Source organism: Sapajus apella, unplaced genomic scaffold, assembly GCF_009761245.1.
Source record: "Sapajus apella isolate SASKATOON/1434 unplaced genomic scaffold, GSC_monkey_1.0 scaffold7, whole genome shotgun sequence".
NCBI classification, from domain to species: domain Eukaryota; kingdom Metazoa; phylum Chordata; class Mammalia; order Primates; family Cebidae; genus Sapajus; species Sapajus apella.
In genome coordinates this window covers 20,456,303-20,474,081 of record NW_022436947.1, presented here as the reverse complement: position 1 = coordinate 20,474,081, position 17,779 = coordinate 20,456,303, and the positions used below count along the sequence as shown (strand labels likewise).

The 17,779-nt window shown below is 35.3% G+C and overlaps 1 protein-coding gene and 1 non-coding gene across 3 annotated transcripts in view; both read left to right on the top strand.

Moving 5' to 3' along the window:
* Positions 1–17,779, top strand: part of KCND2 (potassium voltage-gated channel subfamily D member 2) — a 494,806-nt gene that overhangs the window by 397,568 nt on the left and 79,459 nt on the right. The window lies entirely within an intron of this gene.
* On the top strand, positions 17,022–17,128 carry LOC116550454. The gene has a single exon (XR_004268423.1). It is a non-coding gene; the product is annotated as a U6 spliceosomal RNA (small nuclear RNA).

Here is a 17,779-nt window from a genome sequence, read left to right as displayed (position 1 = left end):
AACCAAGTGGGGAAACTTTTAGTATTCTATCAACTCTTTATCTTCTTATGCATTATCTATATTATGTATTTAATACTGAAAGAAGTTTTATACTAGCACATATTCTTTTTAATGGCTGGCCTGGCGTTCCTAGCCATTAGTTGTAATATACTTATAAATACAGTTTTTTTTTAACATCCTAAATTTAGGAGGTGGAACATACCGAAAGTACTTAAGGATGTACTCTAAAGGCAAATGTGTGTTTGTGCTTTTAAGATTATGCATAGCACTGCTTTCGTATATTACTGTGGACTGGACTTGACTCATAGATATTTTACCAAATGAACCATGGAAGACTATTTCCTTTCTTAATTCATCACTGTAAAGCAAATGTCTAAATCAGAAATGGTAGAAACGGATCTTTCATTATATTTTTAAATACACAGAGCATACTGAGATTAAGTATTTAAGATTCATATCCAAGTGTATGTATAATGTGCTTTAATAAGGTCATGAATAATGAAGTAATTTTATACAAAGTGGAAAACCTGTGAAGTGTAGCACTCAAGTGATATTTATCTATGAGGTGTATCCATTTTATGGTTCTCTTTTCATAAATTTCATTTCCACTTGTGGAGTTGTGTCATACGCAGCCTAATTAATATGACTTATCCTGTGGCTAAGCAGGGATATTTTTCACTTTTCCTTTATTCTTTCACCTTGTGCAAAATTATTATTCCCCTCAACACCTCATTTATCTCTCACATCCACCCTAGGGAGTCCCTCGTGCAGAACGACTAGGAGGTGTATAAAGGGGAACAACAATCTGGCAGCCTCATCATAAAATGTGATATGTTAGCTATTTCTCTTTCCAAGGGACCTATCCAGCTGAGACTGTACCAGGCCTCTGGGCCACACATGCAAATACAGCAAACTCACATCCCAAGAAAACTTTTTCAGGGAAAAGAAAGGGGAAAATAGCTTTGTAACAGAACTTGCTTAAAGGGGGAAAAATAATTCTGTTCTGGAGGAGTTATTCATGTGGAAGAAATAAACAGCTACAGCATGTGTCAAGAAGAGACATTGTTACTGAACCAGATATGCATAGAAATGGAATTAAGTTCCTTGCATTCTTACTATTAATTATGGGATGATTGTTCATTTCCAATAAACAAACACTATTTTTAAAAATTTGGTCAAAAAGAGTAAAGAATATTTTGAACCCATGTTATGAAAAATAAACTGATGACCTACTCATAACAGATGTGAAAACAGACATACATATATATATATATATTTTTTTTTTTCTCTGCCATTTTGATATTGACCCTCATTTGGGTCTATAGCTGGCTCTTGGTAGGTAGAAGAGTTTACCGTTAGGCCTCTGTCATAACAGGGTCTAGTTCTGCACAAAAGATTGAACTATTTGCGTACATGCTAGTGTGAAGTAACCTTATTCCTAGGGCCTTTAAAAACAGCAAGTTGAGGCCAGGCAAGATGGCTAATGTCTGTAATCCCAGCACTTTGGTAGGCCATGGCAAGAGGATCACTTGAGTTCAGGAGTTCAAGACCAACCTGAGCAATGTAGCAAGACCCCCACCTCTACCAAAAAGAAAAAGTTAAAATTTAGGGGGCATGGTGGTGTGTACCTGTAGTCCTAGTTACTCCACAGGCTGAGAAGTGAGATTCACTTGAGCTCAGGAGGCCAAAGCTGCAGTGAGCTGACATCATATCACTGCACTCCAACCTGGACAACAGAGTGAGACTCAATCTCAAAGAAGAAGGAAGAAGAAGGAAAAGGAGAAGGAGAAGGAGAAAAGGAGAAGGAGAAGGAAAAGGGGAAGGGGAAGGGGAAGGGGAAGAGGAATAAGAAGAAGAGGGAGGGGGAGGAGGAGAGGGAGGGAGAGGGGAAGGGGAAGGGGGAGGGGAGGGAAAGGGGAAGGTGAAAAAGAAGACAGAAGAAGAAGATGGAGAAGAATAAGAAGAAGAAGAAGAAAACTCATTCTAAAGGATGTTGCTAGTATTCATATATAAACTTATTAAAAGAAACTAACTGGCCTTCATGCTAGTTAACCTAATAATTAATCCACATTTCCACCAGAATTTGATTAATACATCTGATCAATCTCACATGAAGAAAATTGCATATGGGTTCCTGATATTTCAGGCAAGAGGTATTTTTTTTTCCCAGAAAGGAGGTTTACCAGTAGTGATAGTTTTAAGCTCCAGGTGAGCGAGAAATTGAGTCTGCTCTGTTCATGCTATTACTTCAACATCTAGAAAAATCTCTGTGTTTGTACTCTCTCATGGATTACATGCAATCCACCATGCAGAATAAGCCCCAAAACATGAAAACAGTTTAGTTATTTCATTCTTTTAATCAAATAAACTTAATTTGGCAAATGTTTATGATATACATGTCTACTAAGTGACATGGGGTTTAGGCATAAATGCTAAACAGTTCACATATGTGATTGAAATGAGCGTGTTTTTTTCAGTTTTGGGACATTTTATTATATTACATATTTGATGATGTTTCTTCTCCCCTTTGCAATCTCATATATATATTTTTTAATTGTGTTTTAGGTTTGGGGGTTCATGTGAAGAACAAAAGAACCAAAATTGTTTGTTTTTAATATTAGTCTCCCTTCATTAGACCAGTTTTCTGAGCTTTATTTTCCACCATTACTCTTTTCCATAACACTATGTGAAAGTGAAATCATCGTCCACATCAGCAGCACCATCCTGAATACCAACATTCAAACCTTAAAAGAAAAAGGTCCCAGTTATTTACTTCCAAACAACTAGTTATCACTTGACATATACCCAGCCCCAACATGCCAAGGACTGATACTCATTCTCTTGATCATTATTATAATCATCTTACTGCCTCACATCAAAATACTATTTTACAAGTCATACAATGCATTAACTGAAGATGCACTTCTTCCACACACCCACATTAATTCAACAGTTATGATGCATATGGTAGGCACTGTGGGATTGGTCTACACCAACAGGACTGTGTTGAGTTCTGAGAAAATACAAAGAGAAAAGATGAACAAAACTTCCTTCAAACTTAAACACCTAGGAAGCATAAAATATATAAACGAATTTGAAACTTACTAACTTTATACATAACAGTCCTTAACATATGACTAACTGAATAATAAATTTTTTTAGGATTAGGGAACTAGAAAACAAGACTGTACCGGGTACCTAAAATTCAAGGGTCAAGAGTCTTAACAGAGAAGCAGCAAGTATACCACGAATGGAGGGAAAAGTAGAAAGAGATCATCCAAACTCAAGAGACTTCACAGTCTGCCTCTGGTTCTGCCATGTCTTCATTTGTGCAAAGTTATATAGATGGCACGTCTTTGGATTCTACCTCTAAGATGAATGGATCCCAGCTATCATCCCACAACAGGGCTGAGAAGGGAGAGCTCCCTCTCCCAAACCCTATATTAACTTTTACTGTGAGTCAAAATTCTGCTACAGATAACACAACCATGTGGTTTCTTTGACTAGAGTCCTTAGTCTAACAAACAGCAATATCAAAGGCAACATCTGGAAGCAAATATTTGTGTGTGGAATTATGTGTCATATTTAAATTCTGTATATACAATAGTAGAAAATTATTGGCAAATGTATGGTTGTCTCATACATTTACACTGCAATTGTATAAGTTGTCTTTGATTAAAATGTTGTAGTGTTCATTCCATACCATGAAAAGAAAATAGTAAGTAAATTTACAATTTTCCTCTTACACCAATCCAATGAGTCATTTATAGTCAAACATAAAACTATAGTGATCCCTAGGCATACATGGGAGATTGGTTCCAGGAACCCTGCGTATAACAAAATCTTCACATACCGAAATCCTGAGGTTGGCCCTGCAGAACCCCCACAGAACCTGCCTGTAAGAAAACTAGGGTTTTACCGCCCACAAATACATTTTTTTCAATTATTGTGTTTCATTGAAAAAAAATAGACATAGAAGCAGACCCATGTAGTTCATACATGTGTTGTTCAAGAGCCAAATATAATTAAGGAAAATATAGCAAGGAAGATTACTTTTAGATTTTCTGGTTGCTGCAGAGACCAGGAATAACACTCGTCACTTCCAAAGACACACAGATTCTGTAGGTTCAGTGTGGGTGCTATGTTATGGGTGGGCATGGTTAATATCTTTGTTATAAGAAATTAATAAGTTGTTATAATTTGCCTCTTCTGCAACATGTGGGCATGACTTACTGCTACTTTCAAATATATTACCCAAATTCTACTATTATTTTAAACTTGGCAACTGATGTCCAAGAAGAAAGCAACTTTTGACTCCTATCATTAGTTCTGAAGACTTTCTTTCAGTTAAAAGCAGTTACCAGTGTACATCCAGTCTTATGACTAAAATGCATACATTTTTTTCTTTTTAATTTTCAAAAGAGAAACAATTATTATATAAAGAAAGCTTCTTAATCAAAAAAAAATCTTTAACTAAACAAAAGTGAATGTGGAAAGGAATCTTCAATTAAGAACGGATCATTTATTTTTCCTACATATTATTACCTCCTATTTCCTTCCAGTTGGTTGGATTTCAATAGAAATAACTTTTATGTTAAGTTTGTTTAGCCTTAGTTTGCTATAAGAACATAAACCATGCCATTATTATTGATGAGGATAGGGCAGCCAGGATGGTCTTGAAAACCCATTATATTTAAATGTGTAAATGCATATTATTATGTTAATTAAGGCTTGCTTATGTACAAAAGTACCAATGGTATTAGTATAAAGTCATTAATGATTTTTAGGAAGACTATGCTGTATTATAGCATGCTCTGTAGTTTCAATCAAGGATTACAATGCTCTTGGCCTCACTTAATGGTTTATTTATAAGAAATATATTCCTATTAAATAGCTTCTCTCTATCACCAGCATTTAAAAAGAAACCATCCAATAGGTTTTTTTGTTTTGTTTTGTTTTGTTTTTTCTAAAAATTGAGATAGGTAAGAAAAAGATTGTTAAATATTATTTTCTTTAAGTCCTATCTTAAATGAGGAAATTTCTCAAATGATGTGTAGATAAGGCTTTTATTTGTTTATTTTGATTTTTGATTTTTATATATTTAGGGGAACAAGTGTAGATTTCACACATGCATGTATTGTGTCGTGATGAAGTCTTGGTCTTTAGAGTACCCATCACCAGAATAGTGAACATCTTACACAATAGGCTTGACATCTCAAGCTAAATAATGATGTGGAGTACAGGAGTGGAACAGAGAGTTGACTCTCCTAAGCACCCAAGTAGATCATCTGTATTGTTCCTGGAAGCTGAGACCAAAAACTCTATTTTTCTAACACTTTATAGTCGAGAAGGAGTTGAACTGTTAATTTTTAAAATAATAAAATATTCTAAGTCATTGTTAGTCATGATACTTGTGGCCATAGGCTCCTGAAGCTTAGAGGATAGACTCACCTCAATAAAAAAAAAAAGGAGGCCAGTCATGGTGGCTCACACCTGTAATCCCAGCACTTTGGGAAGCCGAGGCAGGTGGATCACCTGAGGTCAGGAGTTCAAGACCAGCCAGGTCAACATGATGAATGGAAATCCCATCTCTACTAAAAATGCAAAAATTAGCCAGGCATGGTGACAGGTGCCTGTAGTTCCAACTACTCGGGAGGTTGAGGCAGGAGAATCACTTAAACCTGGGAGCGGAGGCTGCAGTGAGCCAAGATCGTGCTACTCCACTCCAGCCTGGGCAACAGAGCTAGACTACATCTCAAAAATAAATAAATAAATAAATAAATAAAGAGAAGAAAGGAGAGCAGGAGGTCTGTGAGATATACTCAGGTTTTCAGTGAATGGCACTATACACATTTCTGAGAAAATTAAATAATATGATGAAGACTCTCTTAAGAACAACCTACTCTGTGAGTGGACTTTAAGCTTTTGCCCATTGTTAGGCTAGTGCCTGGAGTGTTAAAGGATGGCAAAACATGCTATGGCCAAAATATGTCATTTTAACATTAGGATAACATTGAGCTACAGGTATTTTTAAACAAAAACAAAGTACAAAAATGGCTCCATGAGTATCCCCTTTTTCTTCCTGAAAGCAGGACATGAAACTAGAGGATGTCCTCCCCATACCAGAAGGAAACAGTTTTTTTCCATAATTGCTTTTCCGTTTTCAACCTATTATAAAAGTATTTAGCTTTTGCCAGTTCTTTGGGTCTTCATTTCGTTATGAGGGTGCCCATGTCACGCAAAACTTATGTTAAGTAAATGCGTGTGCTTTTCACCTGTTGCTCTGTCTTAGGTCTGTTTAATTTTTAGCCCCAGTGGAAAAACCCCAAGAGAACAGAGGTAAAGTTTTGCCTCCCCTATAGTGTTCATCCTTGTCTAGACAGTGTTTGCCAAATATGGCATACATTTTTACTAAAATGTATTGCATAAGTATTATAATCTTCTCCTAAATGCCTCCAAGCATTTAGAATAGTATTGTTTTTAATCAGGTAAAAAAAATCTCATTATAACAATTATGAACTTTATTATCAGAAAGTTCTGTATAACTAAGCGATATCTATATCCCAGCATTTCTCTCAAATCAACCAGGCTTCAATAATAAGATTACATTCCATTTTTTGTGACACAGTGGCTCTCTCTATTGTGTGTCTCTGCAATAGCCATGCTTTACAAAGAAAATAAAATGTATGTGTTATTTGTGATGTGTAAGGGGAAGCACACTTAAGTGACATTTTAAATAGAATATTCTTTATTTCTTTATTTTTGGTTACTAAATAAAAATGAAATTATTCTTCAAATTTTCTTTGCCTTTTTTACTTCACATAACTCAACCACATGCATAAAATGTGGCTTAGGCACCAAATCAACTACCAAAACAAAAACACCAAAGGAAAAGATTTACCTGATCCTGATTTCTGTTACCTACTCATTTTCTTCAATAGATCCCAATGGTTTTTAACTCACTAAATGACTGCCAGCACGTTGGTTGATTCATCTGAATGCTTTCAAGCTAGGAAAACATTTCAACAGAAGTTTGTAAGGGTCACTAAGCAGGAATATAACTAGAACTATTTATTGATCCTCAGCTGTTCTGCACAAGTCTCCAAATTCTCTGGGCCTGACCTCAATTGTGACACAACAGGTCCTTCTAGACAAACATCTATATATAGTGTGATTTGGAAGGGTAAATTTGTACCATGTAGTGGTACATGATAGGTTGAATGTAATTTAATTTCTTCCTCTTACACGTTCTTGAGGCATTTTCTTAGTACTCATCTTATTACATATCTTACGGCCAGAATTCACTCAACTGATCAGATTAACAGCAACAACAAAAAAGAGGTTACAGATGAGATTAGTTTATAAGGAGTTGAGCAATCAGCAATAAAAAGACCAAATTAACAAAAATGCAGGGATTTTTTTCATAAAATGATATTTATGTCACCCACCTGCTTTATTTTTTTAAAATAATAAGATAATTAAAAAGATGACAACTCGTGACAGCCTTTCAATATTATGATGGTTTTGCCAAACTATGATAAATGGAACCTTAAAAACTTCAATTTTTTAACTTTCACTTTTTAAATTTACTGAATTAGTTAATTATTGGCTAGATATAACAATAAAAATACAAGGTATAAGGAAAAATAATAATAATTACCTCCACCATTCTACTCTTGCTTCGCCTCCCTGAGATAACTAATACCAACCTATCTATATTTATAGTTCCCACTTTTCTCTATGCTCACAAAAACGTGTTTACATACATATGATTACATGATTACTTTTCTGTAATATGGCAAGTGTTTCTTACTTGATACTATATCATGGATACAATTCCAAGTTATTGTGTCTACAAGAGAGGTTGTAATGAAAACACACACTACAATATTTACCAACATTCAGGTGCAGCTTCTTTCCTACCTTTCAAGAAACATCAATTAGTTTCCTCACCATTATCATATGCCACAATTAATATTCTAGGCACATTACAGTACTTGTGCACAGTGATTCAATTATAGTTCCAGGGTATGTACATAGGAGAACAGAAGTCTAAGCATGTCAGTTAATTTCTCCATGACCTTTAATGACCTAGTGTGGTGGCCTTCCTTTCAATATCAAATCTCTTTTCCCAAACTGATACTTTGTCAAAGGCATACACACGTATGTTTATGTTTACACCCTCACCCACATGCACACACACACGCAGACACACACACACACACACACACACACACACACACACACTTTGATGTCTGGGTGGTTAATCTTAGGCATTTTCTACTGTTTCTGTGTTTTAGTTTTGTTGGTTGATTGGTTTTTCAGCCTTCCTACCGTCATGAATGTCTTTGGCTTTAGAAACAACTACTTTTGCTTCTTTTGGCACACTGCTTATTTATTTTACTGCTTTGGCCAAACTACTTTAGAAACCAACCGTCAGCAGCTTTGAATATAGTTATTAGTATGCATAAAATTATACATATGCCTTAAATCTTCACCAAACTCATCCAATATTGTATCTTGCTATTTTGAATGTATTACACTGCTATACTCATGGGAGAATTAATATACTAACTTATTTGATAGTAGAGAAAAAATGAAGGGAGGAAGGGGGAAAAAGAAGAAAGTTAGGAAAAAATGGCAGAAAGAAAGATATAAACAACAAGAAATACATATTTAGCATCAGCATTTAAAATATAATAATTATCTAACTAGCAGAGGCCACAGATAGAGGTACCAATATTTTGAGATAGTTTCATGTTCTAGGTTGTCAAGCACAAGTAACATTATACGGACATGTGTCAAGAACAATTATGTTGGTGAGAAAACAGAATTTACAAACCCTTGATTTTTTTCGGTCCCTAAAGCTTTATTCCATGTTTCATCTACGGCTTTCCAGATGCCTTGGCTGTCACATTAGTGATTCAGTAATTATTCTAAGCAGAAAAATCTGTAGGCGAGATGTGTGGAAGTAGGTGAACTTCACAAGAATGCTTAAACCACATAGTAGAAAAATATTTATCAAGTTAACATCTTAGAGTCCCAGATCTAATTCAGAGAAAAATAAAATATACAACTATCTTCAAGATACAAAATATTATATTTAATTATAATTTGTCCTGGCTTATTGCTTTTCATTTTATAAGATGCATGATGTTGTGGTTTACTTAACCAGATTTTAAAACCCAGGGACCCAAAATGCTGATAATTGTTCCAGAAAAGTTGAGTTTTGTGGATGGCAGTGGCACTCTAGTTTATAAACCTAGTGACTTTTTGCTGCTTATGTTATAGTGCAAATAAGTAGATATTTAAGGGATGCTGAAGTGGAAGTAAATAACTGCTGTGTATCATCATCATAAAACCATTGAATAATTGCTGAAATAATCTGATTTTGTTTAAGAGTTGGGTGATTGATGAGTTGCCTATTATTTGTATTTTTCTATAGGTCTACATTGTAAAATATACCAGATATTTAAGTTGAATATGATATGTTTACCTTTCTCCTAGGTAAATTCTTCACCAAACCGATCCAAAATTATATCTTGTTATTTTTGAATGTATTACACTGCTAACAGCTAAGCTTAATTTATTGTATATGTACAAATTTACTTGATATATCAATGTACTTTTCAGTATCTTAAATTAATTCCTCATTAACTAGTTTTATTTTGCTGAGCTGAATACCTGTATAGCACAAAAACAGATTCAAGTCCTTTATTTTCTTCCAAGTAATGTCAACAGCTTTCATTCCTTCAGGGTATGAAGGCAGGGTGTTGTGTTTGCCTGTGGACTAGTAGCAATAAAGCCAACATAAAATTAGTTAAAGAGGAAGAAGGGGAATTAGGAGACTTTCTGTGCTGCTTTTACTAATCTAAAATAAATTGTTCAACTCATTTACTTTACATTCTGTTTACGATAATTGACTCACACAACCCATCTCTTTTTCCTCAAATAATCTTGCAATGATCAAAGTAGATTGGATCTTTCTGTGGTTGTATCTGTTTATTACAAGCACAATTTTTCAAGTAACAAATAGAGAAGTAACTCATAAACATGCATACCCAAACAGGTATAAATCTGCAGATGCTCCATTAGTAATTAAAGATAATATTTCAAATATGGTTCACTGTTTTGCAAATAGCAATGTATTAAATATTAGCTTTTTGATTAGACAAACAAAATTTCAAATCAATCGGAAAATACTACTGGAGGGGAGGGCAGAATTATTAAGAAAATTATTATTGTATGTATTTCAAAAAATTTAAAGGAATTTATTTTAAAAGATCAAGTAGATTTGGCAATTATTTACATGTGAGTGTATCATGCCCGTCCAGCATTATATCATAAAACATTTTACATCATGGATCAATCTGGTAAACTGTTATCCATGATACAAAGTACCCCCTTTTGGGCAGGGAGAGGAAGGGGAGACATTTGAGATCTAAAGAACATCGTGATCTATCCTACTGAAAAGCAGGAATAAAGAGAAAGACTACACTCAGCGAGGAGAAATACCAAATCCTCACCACACAGGAAAGAGAAAAGTAATTGGCTGGTTTTGAAAACCTATGTGTCAGTGACCCAGTTTCTTTCTAAAGATAAGGTAAAATATGCCATTGTTTTACTTAAAGAATCAATAATCTAGTAGGCAAATAATATAATTTTGATGAAATAGAGCCACAGAAGGTAAACAATAGTTCAGGCAGTCCTTGAGAACTGCAGATCAGGCTTTTTTTACCCTCTCTTTACTCAGTGAGAACTCAGCATAGGTACAAATGAGAATGTTGAGACTTCTTTGTTCCTGGGCCATACTGTGAGACATGCATCATCTTTGCAAGAGCATCCCTCATGCCTGTCCTCTGGACTCAACCCTAAGTTTGCTAGGCTAAATTAGCACAGTTAGCCTGACTTCTAACCACTAGGCCCCTCCACTGAAACCACAAACTCCATCAAAGAATAATAGTTCAGTTTGCCTCTTTTTACTTGCCACCCTTATATGTTCTCTAAGAATGCAAGGGAAAACAAACCAACAAAAATAAAAAATAAAACACAAACCTCTATAATTAGGAAATTAGAAGTAAAGAAATTTTAGAAATAAATTTATTCAATAGACCTCAATTCTCAAATTTATTCTTTTTATCTACACAGTATCAAAGAACAATTGCAGAAAGGGTAACAGGAGAGGGAAGGACAGAAGGAGATAAACAGAAAAAAGACTCTAAGTCATGCAAAAGGCTTCATAAGGAGGAAGTACATCACAAACTGAACTTCAATCAACAATCACTTCTTGAATGGAGAGTAGCAGATTTATTTGAAGTCTAGCCTCTTTTTCCCGTGGTGGCATAAGACTCTTACTATAGCAAAAGATTTTATTTCTTATTTTAAATGTGATAAGGAAAACACAGAATGGCTGCCAGCTAAAGTGATGTGGTCCATTTACCAAGATTCTTAACTTTGGGAGACATTTAAGATTCTAATAAAAACTGTGTACCTCACCAGAAAGCCATGCACATACTTACAAAGTCTTCTACATACAGCTTCAAAGTGGTCTCAAAATCCTTGTAGCCATCAGTGAATCAAGGTTTGGGATATCATGTTATCCTTATCTTATCTTCATCTCCAATAATTGCAGTAATTAAAAAATATATATGAACCCCATACTGTGTGTATATAAAATCTTAGGAGTGGCATCTGACTGAATCCAATCAATGCAGGTATGTCATAAGAATCTAGGCAACACCATCTTGAGTGAGATTAATGAGACCCCAGTCCCGTATTCCATTTGTAAGAGTGATATTAAGATATACTGGCAAGCAAGAGACATATCCTCATGGTTTTTTTATATAAGAGGCATTGGAGTTCTTCACCCAAGTATGTCTAACCTTCTCATAGTAATCTAATTTCTTCCTCTACTCAGTAGACAAGAATATGCCGAAACTTGTCTCTTTATTTAGCTTCAGAAGGAGAGTAAAAATAAAAAGAACAAAGAGACGGCTGTGACAGACATGTCAGTCTACTTTGATCTCAGCTTTTTTCCCTCACAAGAAACAAATATTCTTCTCAGGTGTGAGAAGGTAAAGACAACATGTAATACCAAAGTAAACTCATTGTATTCTGACAGCCTCAACCAGAAACCAGAAAAAAGAATACATTTAAATATCTCATTAAGTTTGTTATTGTACCTGAGTAACTCAGAGGAATCATGCACACATTAAAATGTATGCATCTCATAACTCCAAAATAAAATCAAAATTCACAGAAGTACTCTCAAATAATGGCTTACTAGAGAAAAAAAAATGTGTTTGGAAAAAATTTTAAAATGGGGCAATGTTGTGCATTTAACCAGTGTGCCTATATTATCAAAATGAATGGATTTTCTTCCTTGAAAAATTTCACATGTCGATGGTAACATAAAGTTCAGTAATTATATTCTATCTCCTATCTTTCTAACACTGTGTGATGTAGTAATTCTTCTGTGTCAAGATGTAAAGCAGCTGGGAATTGAACAAAATTAAAACACATTTCACATAAGTCGTGAGCTGATAATATCTCTTGCCCAAATGAAAGCATCAAGGAAAAACGAGTGAAAGGGTTCTCTGAGAAAGGGAAGTCTTTATAACAACAGGCCTTTGAAATAATTATCCCTGCATTAAAAATGCCAGAAAACAAAATTCTAATACATCCTAATTGTCCTTTAAATTTTTTTTTGATTTTTCAAAATGTTTCTTAACATATAACATCAAGGTGGTTGGTTGAATAGTAAAATTACATTGCATCAGTTTCAGGATATTAGTTCAAGTCTAATAAAATTTTAATAGAAATATGTTTAATGACTTTAACTTACTGCTGAATGAATAGTACTCTGCAGGATTTGGTAGTATATGACTCGAGAAAAGATTATTAAGAAGAAATATAAGGCACTTTTATAAAAGATATTTGCAGGAAACCATTAGATGATACAGAAAATCAATAATGCCCTAGTGCCAATTTCAGCAACATTAAAATTACAGTGCTTGTTGATATGTATGATGATAGAGCTACCAAATCATTTCATTTTTATCTTTCACTACACTGGCATTTTTCTTTGTTATCTAGGACCAGTTGCAAAATTTGATCTTTTCCTTTAAACAATGTTTTACGGGTGATACTGTTTCTAAACAGCTCTTCTCAAGGAAGAACTTTAACAGTCTATTCTTTATACTTTCCGTGTATAAATGGATTGGTAAAGCTCCTTCCTTTTAGGGAAGGCATAATAATTGTAAAATGTTAAGACATTCAAAATGGATCTTAGTAGAACCAAGTAAATAGGACTTAATAAACAGAGTTGCTCAGCTTACTTTTCTGAGAGGAAAAAAAATGATAATAGTCTAGCCTAATTATCTCACGTTGAAAACTGAAGTCCAAGCAGTAATGAATTGTTCAAGAGTAAAATTCTGTACAGAGTACAAATAAATATCTTGAGTTTTCTTTCATGTCCTTCTCCAAGTTAATTCAAATTATCACACAAACAGGAGTACAGAGCTTAAACTTATTTGGTTTTTGAAGTAACCCTATGAAATTTTTAACTGGCTAGACTATTATAAACAATGAAATTTTGACAAATTGGTAGACTCAGAAGAAAAAATAATGAATGGTGAAATATTGTTTCTACCATTTTTTGACTTGGTGTTCTGGATATTAATTAAAAAAATAACAAAGCTATTTAACTACATATCCCAGCTAGCAGGCTTTTCCACAGGTAAAGAGACACAAAAAGATAACCCACTAGAAAGCTGTCTAAAATTGCTGTCTCCAACTTTAAAAGGACAATAAAAGTCTAATGATTTCCCAGACCCTGAGCTTCTCAAGTTATAGAATATAAAAAATAGTAACTGCCTGAGGCAATGTCATCTCACTGGTGGCTTCCGTGAATTGTGAAGTCTGTGCCAGTGATAAGAGGCTGGGAGAAAACTTTCAGATCTTAACCTGTGCTAAGACTCTTATGAGTCATGCTTTTTTCCATAGCAACCAATCTGATACATTTTTAAACATTAAATTCATATGCACTAATACATGTAATAGCAAGAACAGTAATAATAAAGGCTAGAGGGAGGGTACACATTCACTCCTAATGGAATCTGTTTCAAAAGACGGGTCTACTGCCTATCAAGATAAAGATATGTTAATTACATATAAAGCTTTCTGCAGAACCATAGTCTTCTTGAACTCAGAGGAGTTGAGGGATAAAAGATTACGTATTGGGAACGGTGTATACTACTCGGGGATAAGGGGTCCACTAAAGTCTCACAAATCACCAGTAAAGAACTTTTCTGTGGAAAAAAAAAAACCTGTACACCAAAAACCCTAAAAAGTAATAAAATATAAAGTCATTGGTAATACCGCGTTTGGGTTTACACATTTTTTCAACTTATTCTTCCATCCAGAGCAGTGTATCATTTTTCAGAATCATATAGAATTTCCTGGACTTCATTTTCTAGGTCAATCTGAGAGCCGAATATAAACATGTGAAATATATGCTAATCCTTACCATGTGTATTTTCTGCTAGTTGATAGTTATTTTTTTTATTTTCAATTATCATTTCCACAGAGCTCTCTGAGGAATGATAATTGAAAATAAATGAGATACTGGAAGCCTCCCAAAGATGGAGAAGGGTGAGTTTCAGCTTTATAAGCCCATGGGTTTGTTGCTAACTAGACCCCCATCCCTGTTGCTGTCCAAGCCACCACCAGCCTTCCCAAGAGTCTGATTTATCACTCTGAATGAAATCAGAAATTCACTGTGAAACCATGCCCTACCTCCCTCCGGCTTCCTGGGATCTGACTTTCAAAAACTGATGCATATATAACATTGATGTTACTACCTCTGAAAAGATTGCCAGTCCTTGATCTAAACTAGAATTATGTATTTGCTTTCATTTAATAGCTGTCTTCCAACTATGTAAATGTTCTCTTTCCAACTTCCTTGTGTGTTTGTGCATGTAAATATGTTCATTTTTAATGAGATAAGATTAGTGTTCTTTTGAATTTGTTTACCAAGTATGCCAGTCATAAAATTCTCCACAAAAGCCATAGATCAGTTGTCCCCAACCTTTTTGTCACCAGGGCCCAGTTACGTGGAAGACAACTTTTCCACTAGTTAGATTTTTATTAGGAGCATACAACCTAGATCCCCCGCATGTGCAGTTCACAATAAGGTTTGCCATCCTGTGAGAATCTAATGCTGCTGCTGATTGGGTAATCTGATTTGACAGGAGTTGGAGCTCAGGTACTAATGCTCATACGCCTGCTGCTCACCTCCTGCTATGTAGCCTGGTTCCTAACAGGCCACAGACTGACACCAATCTATGGCCCAGGAATTGGGGACCCTTGCCATAGATCATCTACCTCAGATCTGGATACAGGAGCCACTCAATAAATATTTGTCACATTAAATAAGCATGGCAACTCACCATACAACAGCAACCAACTCACTTCCTAGGCAATCAGGCCATTCAATCATAGATAGTCTCCAGCCTCCTCTTCTCACCGCTCTCATACATAGGAGACTCCTCTCTATACCAGATCTTACCAACATTCCACAGCATTTTAACATCCACATTTGTGACCCATTCACCACTTAAAACTAGTTGTCATCTTTTATTCCAATGACTATTTGTTCAACTTCTCTGTAGATATTTACTGATACCACCTCAACTTGGGACTTATTATCACTTGAAAATATAGCCTTCTCTGAAATTCCCACATATCAATTTCTGATCAAAACCATCTTTCCCTCCAGTTATCTCACTCCCCTCCTGCCTTGACTTCATTACTTCCTCCAGTGCCCTGACTCAAAGTTTACTACAAAATTTTCGTTTCTAGCAAAGCTTCATTTCACTTCTACACAGCTTATGTCTAATGCTGCACCCTTTCAACCACTGCTTTGCCAGTTTTTTCTGCCCCTTGATCTATTTCCCCAATTATAACCCTTAAACTTGCATCATTCTACATGTGCCTTCTTTACTCAGTTCCACTGAAAGTGGGAAGAAGAAACAATCACACAGCAATATCTCATGATTTAGTTGATTCTTTCTCATTCCTCAAAACATGCTTGCAAAACCTCCTCAGCTTATTCTCACCCCTTTTTAGGAAATTTATCTTCTTCTAAGCCTCTCATGATCTTCCTATCTTCAAAGAGCAGTCTTTATTTTCTTCAAAGCTTATCCTCATCTGTTCTTCTATTTTCTTCTCCTTCTGCTTCCTCAGGACCTTCCCTAATGGATTATCTCCTAGTTCTCCAGTATGTTAAACCTACCTCTGTTCAGTGATCCTTTCACTATAATGTAGACATATGCTCGTTTTAGAAAATCTTTGAGTCCTGTTACTCCTTCCTTTTCTTGGTGACATAGAAAAAAATCATAAAGGAAAAGTTCACTCTCATATAAAGGAAAATTTTTCACTTCCTACAATTCATTCACTCAAGCTCTAAATTCTATTCCAAAAACCTCTCTCACTACAATTGTCAATATACTCTTTGATGTTGTATCCAATGGATGCATTTCAGACATGTTGGTGGTATTTTCAGAGTAATGAAAGCTACTGACCCCACCTACCTGTTAAAATGTCTCTGTTGGCTTTTATAACACAATTTTCTCCTAAGTAACCCACTGCTCTAGCCTTTCTGAAGTAGATAGCTCTGTTAAGTCCTTTCTCTGCATCTATAATAACATTTCATTGGTTTCTTCTTAGCCAAAAGATCCCCCTAGTTTTCACATTCGCATTGGGTATACCATCCATTGCTGTTATGCTTTTAAATTGCCAACTACAGTCAATAAGCCAGATCTATTAGCAGATCAGATCTGTGATAGGCTGACTTGTGTCTTCCTAAAAATTCATATGCTGAAATGCTAACCCCCAGTATTTTAAAATATGACTGTATTTGGAGATAGGGACTTTAAAGAGGTGATTAATCAGTTAAAATGAGACCACGAGGGAGGAGCCTCATCCCATTTGGCTGGTGTCCTTTTACCAAAAGGAAACGTGTGCCCTCTTTGGCAGCACATATGCTAAAATAGGAAGGATACATAAAAGATTAACACAACCCCTGTGCAAGGAAGACATGCAAATCTGTGAAGTGTCTCATATTAAAAGAAAGAGAGAGAAGTTTGAAACTACTTGAAATCTGAACACACAGAGAGACAACAGGGATGTGTGTGTGTGTGTGTGTGTGTGCGCGCGCGCACGCAGAGGAAAGACCATGTGAGAATACAGCGAGAAGGCAGCCATGTGCAAGCCAAGGAGAGCGCCTCTGAAGAAACCAAACTTACCAACACCTTTATCTTGGATTCTCATCTTCAGATTTTTGAGAAACCAGTTACTGTTGTCTAAACCATCCAGTCTGTGGCATTTTGTTATGGCAGCACTAGTAAACCAACATGAGATCCTTCTTTTTAGCTCCAGATCCCTCAATACAGGATTCTAGTTAACACAAACTAAATGTTTTACAACTTCCCAAATCCTTGTTCGCAATTATATTCATTTTACTTCTCTCAAAATCTGCTTCTCTTTTTTTATTCCTATGCTGATAGGCATACAAGCTAACCAGTTTTCCACACCAGAAATCTAGGAGTTATCACCAGCACATTCAGTTTCTTCAAACACCAATCTTATTTGTTTACCAAGTCATGTTCATGCTGTAAATCTAAAATTCGTCCTCCTTCTCCATATCATTATTTTGCACTTAAATGTTTTATCAACCTCCTTGCTGGTTTCTCATCTTACTTCAGCCAGAATAAGCTTA